This window comes from Salvelinus fontinalis, chromosome 9 (assembly GCF_029448725.1).
Source record: "Salvelinus fontinalis isolate EN_2023a chromosome 9, ASM2944872v1, whole genome shotgun sequence".
In the NCBI taxonomy this organism is placed as follows: domain Eukaryota; kingdom Metazoa; phylum Chordata; class Actinopteri; order Salmoniformes; family Salmonidae; genus Salvelinus; species Salvelinus fontinalis.
Genome location: NC_074673.1, coordinates 27,383,787 through 27,398,959, shown reverse-complemented (window position 1 = coordinate 27,398,959; position 15,173 = coordinate 27,383,787). Strand labels below are relative to the sequence as shown.

Below are 15,173 nucleotides of genomic sequence, written 5' to 3'. Positions count from 1 at the left end.
ATGTTGGTTTTGGGTTGCCTGGTATGGCTCTTAATTAGAGGCAGGTGTTTTGCGTTTTCCTCTAATTGAGAGTCATATTAAGGTAGGTTGTTCTCACTGTTTGTTTGTGGGTGATTGTCGCTGTGTCTGTGTTTGTTGCACCACACGGTACTGTCTCGTCTCGTCTCGTTCGTTCGGTCGTTCCTGTTCATGTTTTCTTCGTTTCATGTAAGTTCGTAGTTTAGGTCTGTCTAGTTCGTTTTGTTATTTTTGTAAAATTAGTCAAGTGTATTTCGTGTCTGTTCTTCGTCTTGAAATAAAGTCATTATGTATTCATCACCCGCTGCGCCTTGGTCTACTAACTCACCGAAAGACAGTCGTTACAGAATCACCCACCAAACCCAGATCAAGCAGCGGGTTAACGGACAGCAACGACAGCAGCAGTGGGAAAAGGAGGATTGGACATGGGAAGAGATCCTGGACGGTAAAGGACCCTGGGCAGAGCCAGAGGAGTGTCGCCGTTCCAAGGCGGAGCTGGAGGCATCTAAAGCGGAGAGGCGACGTTATGAGGAGGCAGCACGGAAGCAAGGCTGGAAGCCCGCAAGTACTACCCAAAAATGTATTGGGGGGGTGGGGGGGGGGGGGCTAAGAGGTAGTGGGCCGAGGGCAGGTAGGAGACCTGCGCCCACTTCCCAGGCTAACCGTGGAGAGCGGGAGTACGGGCAGACACCGTGTTACGCAGTAGAGCGCACGGTGTCTCCTGTACATGTGCATAGCCCAGTGCGGGTTATTCCACCTCCCCGCACTGGTAGGGCTAGATTGGGCATTGAGCCAAATGTCATGAAGCCGGCCCTACATATCTGGCCACCAGTACGTCTCCTTGGGCCGGCTTACATGGCACCAGCCTTACGCATGGTGTCCCCGGTTCGCCAACACAGCCCAGTGCGGGTTATTCCACCTCCCCGCACTGGACGGGCTACGGGCAGTCAGGAGCCGCTAGAGCCGTCCGTCAGTCAGGAGCTGCCAGAGCCGCCAGCCAGTCAGGAGCTGCCAGAGCCGCCAGCCAGTCAGGAGCTGCCAGAGCCGCCAGAGTATGCAACCATGCCAGAGCATGCAACCAGGTAAGGTTGGGCAGGCTCGGTGCTCAAGGGAGTCAGTACGCCTGCGCGGTCCGGTATTTCCGGCGCTACCTCCTCGCTCCAGCCCAGTACCACCAGTTCCGGCACCACGCACTAAGCCACCTGTGCGTCTCCAGAGCCCTGTTCCTCCTCCACGCACTCTCCCGATGGTGCGTGTCTCCAGCCCAGTGCCTCCAGTTCCGGCACCACGCACTAAGCCACCTGTGCGTCTCCAGAGCCCTGTACGCACTGTTCCTTCTCCCCGCACTCGCCCTGAGGTGCGTGCCCTCAGCCCGGTACCTCCAGTTCCGGTACCACGCACCAGGCCTATAGTGCGCTTCGAGAGGTCAGTGTGCCCTGTCCCTGCTCCCCGCACTAGCCTTGAAGTGCGTGCCGTCATCCCGGTACTTCCAGTTCCGGCACCACGCACCAGGCCTACTGTGCGCCTCAGCAGGGCAGAGTCGGCTGTCTGCCCAGCGCCGTCTGAGCCATCTGTCTGCCCAGCGCCGTCTGAGCCATCTGCCTGCCCAGCGCCGTCTGAGCCATCTGTCTGCCCAGCGCCGTCTGAGCCATCTGTCTGCCCAGCGCCGTCTGAGCCATCTGTCTGCCCAGCGCCGTCTGAGCCATCTGTCTGCCCAGCGCCGTCTGAGCCATCTGTCTGCCCAGCGCCTTCTGAGCCATCCGTCTGCCACGAGCCATTAGAGCCGCCCGTCTGTCCCGAGCCATTAGAGCCGTCCGTCAGTCAAGGAGCCGCTAGAGCCGTCCGTCAGTCAGGAGCCGCTAGAGCCGTCCGTCAGTCAGGAGCCGCTAGAGCCGTCCGTCAGTCAGGAGCCGCTAGAGCCGTCCGTCAGTCAGGAGCCGCTAGAGCCGTCCGTCAGTCAGGAGCTGCCAGAGCCGCCAGCCAGTCAGGAGCTGCCAGAGCCGCCAGCCAGTCAGGAGCTGCCAGAGCCGCCAGCCAGTCAGGAGCTGCCAGAGCCGCCAGCCAGTCAGGAGCTGCCAGAGCCGCCAGCCAGTCAGGAGCTGCCAGAGCCGCCAGCCAGTCATAAGCTGCCCTACAGTCATGAGCTGCCCTACAGTCATGAGCTGCCCTACAGTCATGAGCTGCCTTACAGTCATGAGCTGCCCTACAGTCATGAGCTGCCCTACAGTCATGAGCTGCCCTACAGTCATGAGCTGCCCTACAGTCTTGAGCTGCCCTACAGTCATGAGCTGCCCTACAGTCATGAGCTGCCCTACAGTCATGAGCTGCCCTACAGTCATGAGCTGCCCTACAGTCATGAGCTGCCCTACAGTCATGAGCTGCCCTACAGTCTTGAGCTGCCCTACAGTCATGAGCTGCCCTACAGTCATGAGCTGCCCTACAGTCATGAGCTGCCCTACAGTCATGAGCTGCCCTACAGTCATGAGCTGCCACTCAGCCCGGACCTGCCAGAGTCCCTCTGCCCGGACCTGCCAGAGTCCCTCTGCCCGGACCTGCCAGAGTCCCTCAGCCCGGACCTGCCAGAGTCCCTCAGCCCGGACCTGCCAGAGTCCCTCAGCCCGGACCTGCCAGAGTCCCTCAGCCCGGACCTGCCAGAGTCCCTCAGCCCGGACCTGCCAGAGTCCCTCAGCCCGGACCTGCCAGAGTCCCTCAGCCCGGACCTGCCAGAGTCCCTCAGCCCGGACCTGCCAGAGTCCCTCAGCCCGGACCTGCCAGAGTCCCTCAGCCCGGACCTGCCAGAGTCCCTCAGCCCGGACCTGCCAGAGTCCCTCAGCCCGGACCTGCCAGAGTCCCTCAGCCCGGACCTGCCAGAGTCCCTCAGCCCGGAGCTGCCGCCCCTTATCCCGGTGCTGGCCCTTATCCCGGTGCTGCCCCTTCATTTAGGTGGTTTTAGTTGGAGGGTGGTCATTGGGAGGGGGATACAGAAGCGGGGAGTGACTATGGTGGTGTGGGGACAGCGTCCGGAGCCTGAGCCACCACCGTGGTCAGATGCCCACCCAGACCCTCCCCTGGACTTTGTGCTGGTGCGCCCGGCGTTCGCACCTTGAGGGGGGGGTTCTGTCACGTTCCTGACCTGTTTTCTGTTGTTTTGTATGTGTGTGATGGTCAGGGTGTGAGTTTTGGGTGGGCAGTCTATGTTTTATGTTTCTATGTTGGTTTTGGGTTGCCTGGTATGGCTCTTAATTAGAGGCAGGTGTTTTGCGTTTTCCTCTAATTGAGAGTCATATTAAGGTAGGTTGTTCTCACTGTTTGTTTGTGGGTGATTGTCGCTGTGTCTGTGTTTGTTGCACCACACGGTACTGTCTCGTCTCGTTCGTTCGGTCGTTCCTGTTCATGTTTTCTTCGTTTCATGTAAGTTCGTAGTTTAGGTCTGTCTAGTTCGTTTTGTTATTTTTGTAAAATTAGTCAAGTGTATTTCGTGTCTGTTCTTCGTCTTGAAATAAAGTCATTATGTATTCATCACCCGCTGCGCCTTGGTCTACTAACTCACCGAAAGACAGTAGTTACAAACATACAGTCAATAATACAGTAGAAAAATCCATATACAGCATGTGCAAATGAGGTAGGATAAGAGAGGTAAGGCAATAAATAGGCCATGGTGGCGAAGTAATGACAATATAGCAATTAAACACTGGAATGGTAGAATGTGCAGAAGATGAATGTGCAAGTAGAGATACTGGGGTGCAAAGGAGCAAGATAAATAAATAAATGCAGTACGAAATGAGGTAGATTGGATGGGCTATTTACAGATGAGCTATGTACAGGTGCAGTGATCTGTGAGCTGCTCTGACAGCTGGTGCTTAAAGCTAGTGAGGGAGGTAAGAGTCTCCAGCTTTAATGATTGTTACAGTTCGTTCCAGTCATTGGCAGCAGAGAACTGGAAGGAGAAGCGGCCAAAGGAGGAATTGGCTTTGGGGGTGACCAGTGAGATATACCTGCTGGAGCGCGTGTTACGGGTGGGTGCTGCTATGGTGACCAGTGAGTTGATATAAGGCAGGGCTTTACCTAGCAGAGACTTGTAGATGACCTGGAGCCAGTGGGTTTGGCGACGAATATGAAGCGAGGGCCAGCCAACGAGAGCGTACAGGTCGCAGTGGTGGGAAGTATATGGAGCTTTGGTAACAAAACGGATGGCACTGTGATAGACTGCATCCAATTTGTTGAGTAGAGTGTTGGAGGCTATTTTGTAAATGACATCGCCGAAGTCGAGGATCGGTCGGATGGTCAGTTTTACGAGGGTATGTTTGGCAGCATGAAAGAAGGATGCTTTGTTGCGAAATAGGAAGCCGATTCTAGATTTAATTTTGGATTGGAGATGTTTAATGTGAGTCTGGAAGGAGAGTTTACAGTCTAACCATACTGGGCAGGTGCGGGCGGCAATCGGTTGAAGAATATGCATTTAGTTTTACTTGCATTTAAGAGCAGTTGGAGGCCACGGAAGGAGAGTTGTATGGCATTGCAGCTCGTCTGGAGGTTAGTTAACACAGTGTCAATAGAAGGGCCAGAGGTATAAAGAATGGTGTCGTCTGCGTAGCGGTGGATCAGAGAATCACCAGCAGCAAGAGCGACATCATTGATGTATACAGAGAAGAGAGTCGGCCCGAGAATTGAACCCTGTAGCACCCCCATAGAGACTGCCAGAGGTCCGGACAACAGGACCTCCGATTTGACACACTGAACTCTATCAGAGAAGTAGTTGGTGAACCAGGCGAGGCAATCATTTGAGAAACCAAGGCTGTTGAGTCTGCCAATAAGAATGTTGTGATTGACAGAGTTGAAAGCCTTAGCCAGGTCGATGAACACGGCTGCACAGTAATGTCTCTTATCAATGGTGGTTATGATATCGTTTAGGACCTTGAGCGTGGCTGAGGTGCACCCATGACCAGCTCTGAAACCAGATTGCATAGTGGAGAAGGTATGGTGGGATTCGGAATGGTCGGTGATCTGTTTGTTAACTTGGCTTTTGAAGACCTTAGAAAGGCAGGGTAGAATAGATATAGGTCTGTAGCAGTTTGGGTCTAGAGTGTCTCCCCCTTTGAAGAGGGGGATGACCTCGGCAGCTTTCCAATCTATGGGAATCTCAGACGATACGAAAGAGAGGTTGAACAGGTTAGTAATAGGGGTTGCAACAATTTTGGCAGATCATTTTAGAAAGAGAGGGTCCAGATTGTCTAGCCCGGCTGATTTGTAGGGGTCCAGATTTTGCCGCTCTTTCAGAACATCAGCTATTTGGATTTGGGAGAAGGAGAAGTGGGGGAGGTTTGGGCGAGTTGCTGTGGGGGGTAGGGGTAGCCAGGTGGAAGGCATGGCCAGCCGTAGAAAAATGCTTATGGAAATTCTCAACTATAGTAGATTTATCGGTGGTGACAGTGTTTCCTAGCCTCAGTGTAGTGGGCAGCTGGGAGGAGGTGCTCTTATTGTCCATGAACTTTACAGTGTCCCAGAACTTTTTTGAGTTTGTGCTACGGGATGCACATTTCTACTTTGAAAAGCTAGCCTTAGCTTTCCTAACTGCCTGTGTATATTTGTTGTTCCTTGTTCCTACGCTTATTTAAGATGGTGAGGAAAGCACTTTTAAAGAATAACCATGCATCCTCTACTGACGGGATGAGGTCAATATCCTTCCAGGATACCCGGGCCAGGTCAATTAGAAAGGCCTGCTCGCTGAAGTGTTTTAGGGAGCATTTGACAGTGATGAGGCGTGGTTGTTTGACCGCAGACCCATTACGGATGCAGGTAGTGAGGCAGTGATCGCTGAGATCTCGGTTGAAAACAGCAGAGGTGTATTTGGAGGGCAAGTTGGTTAGGATGATATCTATGAGGGTGCCCGTGTCTACGGATTTGGGGTTGTACCTGGTGGGTTTATTGATAATTTGTGTGAGATTGAGGGAATCAAGCTTAGATTGTAGGATGGTCGGGGTGTTAAGCATGTCCCAGTTTAGGTCACCTAGCAGCACGAGCTCAGAAGATAGATGTGGGGAAATCAATTCACATATGGTGTCTAGAGCACAGCTGGGCACAGAGGGTGGTCTATAGCAAGAGGCAACAGTGAGAGACTTGTTTCTGGAAAGATTGATTTTTAAAAGTAGAAGTTCGAATTGTTTGGGTACAGACCTGGATAGTAAGACAGGACTCTGCAGGCTATCTCTGCAGTAGATTGCAACACCACCCCCTTTGGCAGTTCTATCTCGTAGGAGTTCTGCCCACATATTTTCTATAGGACTGAGGTCAGGGCTTTGTGATGGCGACTCCAATACCTTGACTTTGTTGTCCTTAAGCCATTTTGCCACAACTTTGGAAGTATGCTTGGGGTCATTGTCCATTTGGAAGACCCATTTGCGACCAAGCTTTAACTTCCTGACTGATGTCTTGAGATGTTGCATCAATATATACACATCAATTTACTACCTCATGATGCCATCTATTTTGTGAAGTGCACCAGTCCCTCTTGCAGCCAAGCACCCCCACAACATGATGCTGCCACCCCCGTGCTTCACGGTTGGGATGGTGTTCTTCGGTTTGCAAGCCCCCCCCTTTTTCCTCCAAACATAACATGGTCATTATGGCCAAACAGTTCTATTTTTGTTTCATCAGACCAGAGGACATTTCTCCAAAAAGTACAATCTTTGTCCCTATGTGCAGTTGCAAACCGTAGTCTGGCTTTTTTATGGCGGTTTTGGAGCAGTGGTTTCTTCCTTGCTGAGCGGCCTTTCAGGTTATGTCGATATAGGACTCGTTTTACTGTGGATATAGATACTTTTGTACCTGTGTCCTCTATCATCTTCACAAGGTCCTTTGCTGTTGTTCTGGGATTGATTTGGACTTTTCGCACCACAGTACGTTCATCTCTAGGAGACAGAACGCGTCTCCTTCCTGAGTGGTATCACGGCTGCGTGGTCCCATGGTGTTTATACTTGCATACTATTGTTTGTACAGATGAACGTGGTAATTTCAGGCATTTGGAAATTGCTCCCAAGGATGAACCAGACAATTATTTGTCTGAGGTCTTGGCTGATTTCTTTTGATTTTCACATGATGTCAAGCAAAGAGGCACTGGGTTTGAAGGTAGGCCTTGAAATACATCCACAGGTACACCTCCAATTGACTCAAATTATGTCATTTAGCCTATCAGAAGCTTCTAAAGCCACAACATAATTTTCTGGAATTTTCCAAGCTGTTTAAAGGCACTGTCAACTTAGTGTATGTAAACTTCTGACCCACTGGAATCGTGATACAGTGAATTATAAGTGAAATAATCTGTCTGTAAACAATTGTTAGAAAAATGACTTGTCATGCACAAAGCAGATGTCCTAACCGACTTGCCCAAACTATAGTTTGTTAACAAGAAATATGTGGAGTGGTTGAAAAACAAGTTTTAATAACTTGAATAACTTCAGACTTCAACTGTGTGTTTGCTTGTTCTTGAACAAATTGTATGTGCTCCACTTCATCGGTGGATGCATTACCCCCCTATCATCAATTTCGATTGCCTTTTCTTATACATTTTTTATTTGGCTTTCCCACATTTCAAATTCAGTTGATGATTAGCTTAGGCTAAGTGACGTGATTACGTAGGGACCTTTTCACTGGCTGACCAGAACTTCCAAGACCTGTGTCAAGATCAGTTACTTACACCACCTGCCCTCCCCATAACCTCTATGTACAAATAAGAGAGCAGGTCTGGAGGATAGGATGATTGCACAGAAGCATCCCCATGCTTTTTCTTTTATTTTTTTCTGGGGGGTGGGAGAAATAACGAGGAAGAAACTTGATTGAACTCTGATCACTTTTATTAGAATGTTTACAGTGCGAACAGTAAAACAATTAATAAATAATGCCACGAAAGGTACCGGATCCGGGAAAATAGGTGCTGGAACAAAATAAGTCAAATCTAATTGGTGCCGGATCCTGTTCCGGCTCAAATTAAGCACTGCATCTATATCTATATCTATATCTATATCTATATCTATATCTGTCTCTGTCTCTGTCTCTGTGTGTGTCTCTGTGTGTGTCTCTGTGTGTGTCTCTGTGTGTGTCTCTGTGTGTGTCTCTGTGTGTGTCTCTGTGTGTGTCTCTGTGTGTGTCTCTGTGTGTGTCTCTGTGTGTGTCTATATCTGTCTCTGTCTCTGTGTGTGTCTCTGTGTGTGTCTCTGTGTGTGTCTCTGTGTGTGTCTATATCTGTCTCTGTGTGTGTCTCTGTGTGTGTCTCTGTGTGTGTCTCTGTGTGTGTCTCTGTGTGTGTCTCTGTGTGTGTCTCTGTGTGTGTCTATATCTGTCTCTGTGTGTGTCTCTGTGTGTGTCTATATCTGTCTCTGTGTGTGTCTCTGTGTGTGTCTATATCTGTCTCTGTGTGTGTCTCTGTGTGTGTCTATATCTGTCTCTGTGTGTGTCTCTGTGTGTGTCTATATCTGTCTCTGTGTGTGTCTCTGTGTGTGTCTATATCTGTCTCTGTGTGTGTCTATATCTGTCTCTGTGTGTGTCTATATCTGTCTCTGTGTGTGTGTCTCTGTGTGTGTGTCTCTGTGTGTGTGTCTCTGTGTGTGTGTCTCTGTGTGTGTGTCTCTGTGTGTGTGTCTCTCTCTCTCTCTCTCTCTCTCTCTCTCTCTCTCTCTCTCTCTCAATTCAATTGACTTTATTGACATGGCAAGTTCATTATTACTTACATTGTCAAAGTATACATATCGAAAAATCAAATATATATGTATATATACAAAATATATATATATTTATATATAAATAAATGGTGGGACCAACAGTAATAATACTAGTAGTAGTGGACATGGGATCACCATTAACAACAACTACAACAACAATATTAATCAGAACAATACATTAAATCAATGGTAGTAGACCAGTGTCAACATGACTTGAGAAGACATATAACCTGGTATGAAAGACAAAACAAAACTAAGCTAAATGGGATTTTTCACTGGCTGTCCCTCAGGTCATGGCAGGAGGACACATATTTGGCTGCCAAAACTGCACATTTTGGCTTTTCACCCAATAAATATTTGATTTTTTCTTCATCTTTTATGGTTTCAAATTCTTTGTATTGAGTTATAATTTTGGGAAAGAAATATGCTCTAAGGTCTGAGTATTTGTCACAGTGTAGTAGGAAATGCACCTTTGTCTCTACCTCTCCCCTGGAGCAGAGTGAGCACAGCCTGTCCTCTCTGGGCAGCCAGGTTTGTCTGTGACGACCGGTCTCTATAGCCAGACGGTGCTCACTGAGTCTGTACCTAGTCAATGTTTTCCTCAGTTTTCTATCAGTCACAGTGGTCAGATAGTCTGCCACCATGTACTGTCTGTTTAGAGCCAAATAGCATTGAAGTTTACTTTGATTTTTTGTGGTGTCTTTCCAATAGGTGATATATTTTTCTTTTTGTTTTGTGATGATTTGGTTGGGCCAGATTTTCTGAGGGCTGTCCCGAGGCTCTATGGGGTTGGTTTGGGTTGGTGAACTGAGCCTCAGAACCAGCTGGCTGAGGGGACTCTTCTCTGGTTTCATCTCTTGACATTGTAGAGCTGTGTGATGGAATGTTTTAGGGTCACTTGTTTTTAGATGGTTGTAAAATTTGATGGCTCTTTTTTCTATTCGAATGAGGAGGGGGTATTGGTCCAATTCTGCCCTACATGCGTTATTTGGAGTTTTTCTTTGTACTTGCAATATAGTCTTGCAAAACTCTGCATGCAATATTTCAGTTGGATGTTTGTCCCATTTGGTGAATTCATTATTAGAGAGTGGACCCCATACTTCACTGCCATATAGAGCAATTGGTTCTATAACTGATTGAAAAATGTTGAGCCAGATTCTAATTGGAATTTCAATTTTGATGTTCCTTTTAATGGCATAGAATGCTCTTCTTGCTTTGTCTCTCAGCTCATTCACAGCCATGTGAAAGCTACCTGTGTTGCTCATATTTAGTCCTAGATATGTGTAGTTTTTGGTGTGTTCTAATAGAACTGTGTCCAAATAGAATTTATATTTGTCATCCTTATTTCCCGACCTTTTTTGGAATATCATTATATTAGTTTTTTTTAGGTTAACGGTCAGAGCCCAGGTCTGACAGAACCTGTGAAGACGATCTAGGTGCTGCTGTAACCCCTCTTTAGTGGGAGACAGCAGCACCAGGTCATCTGCGTACAGCAGACACTTGATTTCAGTGTTGTGTAGGGTGATACCAGGTGCTGCCGATTCTTCTAATGTTTTTGCCAATTCATTAACCTTTCAGGAGCCTCTACCCCGGGTCCGGGAGCACCCCCCCCACACTGATTAGCATCGCTAGCATAGCGTCACAATTAAATAGTAGCATCTAAATATCATTAAATCACAAGTCCAAGACACCTAATGAAAGATACAGATCCTGTGAATAAAGCCACCATTTCAGATTTTTAAAATGTTTTACAGGGAAGACACAATATGTAAATCTATTAGCTAAACACGTTAGCAAAAATCACAATTTTTCTTTGTCCACCATTTTCGCTCAACACCAGTAGCTATCACCAATTCGGCTAAACTAAGATATTGATAGCCACTAACCAAGAAAAAACCTCATCAGATGACAGTCTGATAACATATTTATGGTATAGGATAGGTTTTGTTAGAAAAATGTGCATATTTCAGGTATAAATCATAGTTTGCCATTGCAGCCACCATCACAAATCTCACCAAAGCTCCTAGAATTACTACAGAGAGCAACGTGTATTACCAATTTACTCATCATAAAACATTTCTTAAAAATACACAGCACATAGCAATGGAAAGACACAGATCTTGTGAATTCAGACAACATTTCAGATTTTCTAAGTGTTTTACGGCGAAAACACAATAAATCGTTATATTAGCATACCACATACGCAAACGTTACCCGAGCACTATTCAAGCCAAAGAGAGCGATATCGTTATCATCGCCAAAATATATTAATTTTTTCACTAATCTTCTCAGAATTCTTCAGATGACACTCCTGTAACATCATATTACAACATACATATAGAGTTTGTTCGAAAATGTGCATATTTAGCCACCAAAATCATGGTTAGACAATGACAAAAGTAGCTCAGCTGGTCAGAAAATGTCGTGCACCATATTAGACAGTGATCTAGTCTTATACATAAATACTCATAAACTTGACTAAAAAATACAGGGTGGACAGCGATTGATAGACAATTTAATTCTTAATACAATCGCGGAATTACATTTTTTAAATTATCCTTACTTTTCAATACAGGTTGCGCCAAGCGAAGCTATAGCAAACAAAATGGCGGCATAAGCGTTTAACATTTTTCGACAGAAACACGATTTATCATCATAAATTGTTCTTACTATGAGCCGTTCTCCCATCAGAATCTTGGGCAATGAATCCTTTCTTGGGTCTAATCTTCTTTTGGTCGAAAGATGTCCACTTGTCCGTCGAAATGCCCACTAACGTACGACCGGGACCCCGAAACGTGCCCGGAGCTTCAAAGTCTATTACAAAGCAATGCCTCAAAATCGCACTAAACGGATATAAATTGCTATAAAACGGTTTAAATTAACTACCTTATGATGTTTCTAACAACTATAACGAGTAAAAAGATGACCGACGCTATATTACTGGCTAAACCAAGGCTTGGAAAAAGGCCAGTCAGATATCCTTCTTGCGTTGAGCGCACAGTCCAAAGGAACGCTACTTCCGGTATTTGGTGATTTATAGAGCCAATGATTGCGCAATCGACTCCATTCAAAGCGTCATCACGCACTGACACCCAGGGGAAGACGTAAGCAGTGTCTGTTTCTCCATAGCATTTACAGTGAGCTTTAAACTGACTCCAGATCAGTGGCCAAAATGTTTGAAATCTGACTCCCTATCATGAAAAGTGCTGTAGAAGGAGTTCTGTTCCACTCAGAGACAAAATTCCAACGGCTATAGAAACTAGAGAGTGTTTTCTATCCAATAATAATAATAAAATGCATATTGTACGAGCAAGAATTGAGTACTAGGCAGTTTAATCTGTAGAGGAAATTATGCTAATGCGAAACAGCACCCCCTATAGTTGCAAGAAGTTAATGTAGATGTTAAATAATGTTGGACTTATTGGGCAGCCCTGTTTCACTCCCCGCCCCTGAGAGAAGAAGTCTGTTTGCTTGTTGCCAATTTTAACCGCACATTTGTTTTTAGTGTACATTGATTTAATAAAATCATATGTTTTCCCTCCAATACCACTTTCTATTAGTTTATAAAAAAGACCTTCGTGCCAAATTGAATCAAATGCTTTCTTGAAATCTACAAAACACGAGTAGATTTTGCCTTTGTTTTGGTTAACTTGTTTATCAATTAGAGTGTGGAGGGTGTAAATGTGGTCTGTTGTATGATAATTTTTTAGAAATCCAATCTGGCTTCTGCTCAGGACGTTGTGTTCGTCAAGTAAATTATGTAGTCTGCTATTTATAATACTGCAGAGAATTTTCCCCAAGTTGCTGTTAACGCAAATTCCTCTGTAATTATTTGGGTCAAATTTGTCTCTGTTTTTATAGATTGGTGTGATCAATCCCTGGTTCCAAATATCGGGGAAAATACCTGCAGTGAGGATAATGTTGAAGAGTTTGAGTATAGCCAATTTGAATTTGTGGTCTGTATATTTGATCATTTCATTTAAAATACCATCAGCACCACAGGCCTTTTTGGGTTGGAGATTGCATAGTTTTTCCAATAATTCTTCTTCTGTAATTGGGGTATCTACAGGATTCTGATAGTCTTTGACTGCTAATTCAAGGATTTGTAATTTTTCTTGTATATCTTTTTGTTCTGGGCTCTTTGTTATATTGCTGTAGAGGTTTGCAAAGTGATTTCTCCACATATCCCCATTTTGGATAGCCAATTCCTCATGATGAGGTTTGTTTAATTTATTCCAATTCTCCCAGAAGTGGTTTGATTCTATGGATTCCTCAATTCCATCCAGCTGATTTCTAATGTGCTGTTCCTTTTTTGTTCTTAGGGTGCGTTTGTATTGCTTCAGTGTTTCCCCATATTGAAGGCGTATATTTTTGTTGTCTGGTTCTCTGTGTTTTTGATTAGATATATTTCTCAATGATTTTCTTAGATTTTTGCAATCATTATCAAACCATTTTTCATTATCTGTTATTTTTGGTTTGCTCTTATGCTTCTTTAGATTAGCCAAGGAGGCTAATTTGTCAAATATAAAGTTTATGTTTCTAACGGCCAAATTTACACCTTCATTGCTGAAGGAGAATGTTAAGGCTAAAAAGTTGTCCAGGAGAGATTGTATTTTTTGGCTACTAATTGCTTTTTGGTAGATGTCTGTACTGTTTGCACTCCATCTATAGGCTTGTTTAGTACCATGTAATTTATTGGGCCGTGATGCTTCATGGTTGGGTTCTGCTCTTCTCAGATACACTGATTTTACTGTGGTCTGAGAGAGGTGTTAGTGGGCTGACTGTGAAGGCTCTGAGAGACTGTGGGTTTAGGTCGGTGAGGAAGTAGTCTACAGTGCTGCTGCCAAGGGATGAGCTGTAGGTGTACCTACCAAAAGAGTCTCCTCTCAGCCTGCCATTGACTATGTACAGACCCAGTGTTCGACAGAGCCTCAGGAGCTGTACTCCGTTTTTGTTTTTCACTTTGTCATAGTTGTTTCTGTGGGGGTATGTGGGGAGGGAAAGGTTATTGCTTCCTGGTAGGTGTTTATCCCCATGACTGTTAATAGTGTCTTGTTCTTCTGCTGTTCTAGCATTCAGGTCTCCACAGACCAGTACGTTGCCTTGGGCCTGAAAGTGACTAATCTCTCCCTCTAGAATGGAGAAGCTCTCTTCGTTGAAGTAGGGTGACTCTGAGGGGGGAATGTATGTGGCACAGAGGAAGACGTTTTTATCTGTCAAGATAGGCTCCTTGTTGATTTTTAACCAGATAAAGAATTCTCCTGTTTTGATCAATTCGATTGAATTAATTAGTTCAGATTTATACCATATTAACATTCCCCCTGAGTCTCTGCCCTGTTTGATTCCTTTTAATTTAGTGGATGGTATGATTATCTCCCTATAACCTAGTGGACAGCCAGTGGAAACATCACCTCTGCACCATGTTTCCTGTAGTACTACAATATCAACATCATCAATTTCTTTCAGGAAGTCTGGGTTTCTGCTCTTTAGCCCAAAAGCAGAGGACTTCAATCCTTGTAAATTCCAACATGCAACGTAAAAAGACTTCATAACTTTTTTTTCTCTCTTTCTTTTCTTTACCTTTCAAAATGAGACAAACATTCAGAATCCAAGAAGAACCATTAAAACAGGATTTTTCAATTAAAGTAAACTCTTATTTTGCAAATGTGATTTGTTTATCATTTAAGATGATGACACAAGAATTTGTGTCATGCCACTTGGGTGGATGTTGTTACGCACGCCTCTGAGAAGAGGGAACGCAACTCCCTGCTACAACTCAACTCTCTGAAGTGCAAGAGGTATGGACTGTAGGTGCGAGTAAGGATGACACAAAAGCAGAATTTACCGTTTACTAGAATTTATTTTCTTACACGGTAATATGGGGAAAAGGGGCTGGACGGAACCAAAGCAAAGAAAGTAAATATCAAAGTTCCCCCTCTCCTATCTAACCTGCCTACCCACTTAACTTACCTAACTTAGCACCGTCTGGTGCCCTAACCAAAATACAGGGGGTGGTCCGCCCAGGTCTTACCTAGTGTGCCTAGACAGTAAATATACTACGGGTATATGTATGCCCGCGGGCCTCTTGCCTAAGCACTCCCAAAGTGCCTTCTCCTTCCCCCCACACTTTCTGATACACAACCCACACTATATCACAATCAAATTTTTCTCTCTCAATCTCCAAATCTCTACTCCTTATCTCATCTCTCTCCTCTACTCTCTCAATCTCTTCTCTCTTGGGCAGAACACTGGCTTTTATCTTCAGGTGGCAATGGTGATTAGAGTCAGCTGCTTCTTGACGAGGGGGCGGGGTCAGCTCCAATCACCAATTAGCCTGGGGTTGACCAATCAGCTGGTTGGGGAGTACTTCAGAAAGCCATCTCCTGAAACACACACTCAAATACAAAACAGAACACAGAAACTGGGGAACGTAACAGATGT

The 15,173-nt window shown here is 45.6% G+C and overlaps 1 protein-coding gene across 5 annotated transcripts in view; it reads left to right on the top strand.

Annotated features, from left to right (window-relative positions):
- LOC129862366 (thromboxane-A synthase-like) overlaps positions 1-15,173 on the top strand; it is a 288,038-nt gene that overhangs the window by 87,143 nt on the left and 185,722 nt on the right. The window lies entirely within an intron of this gene.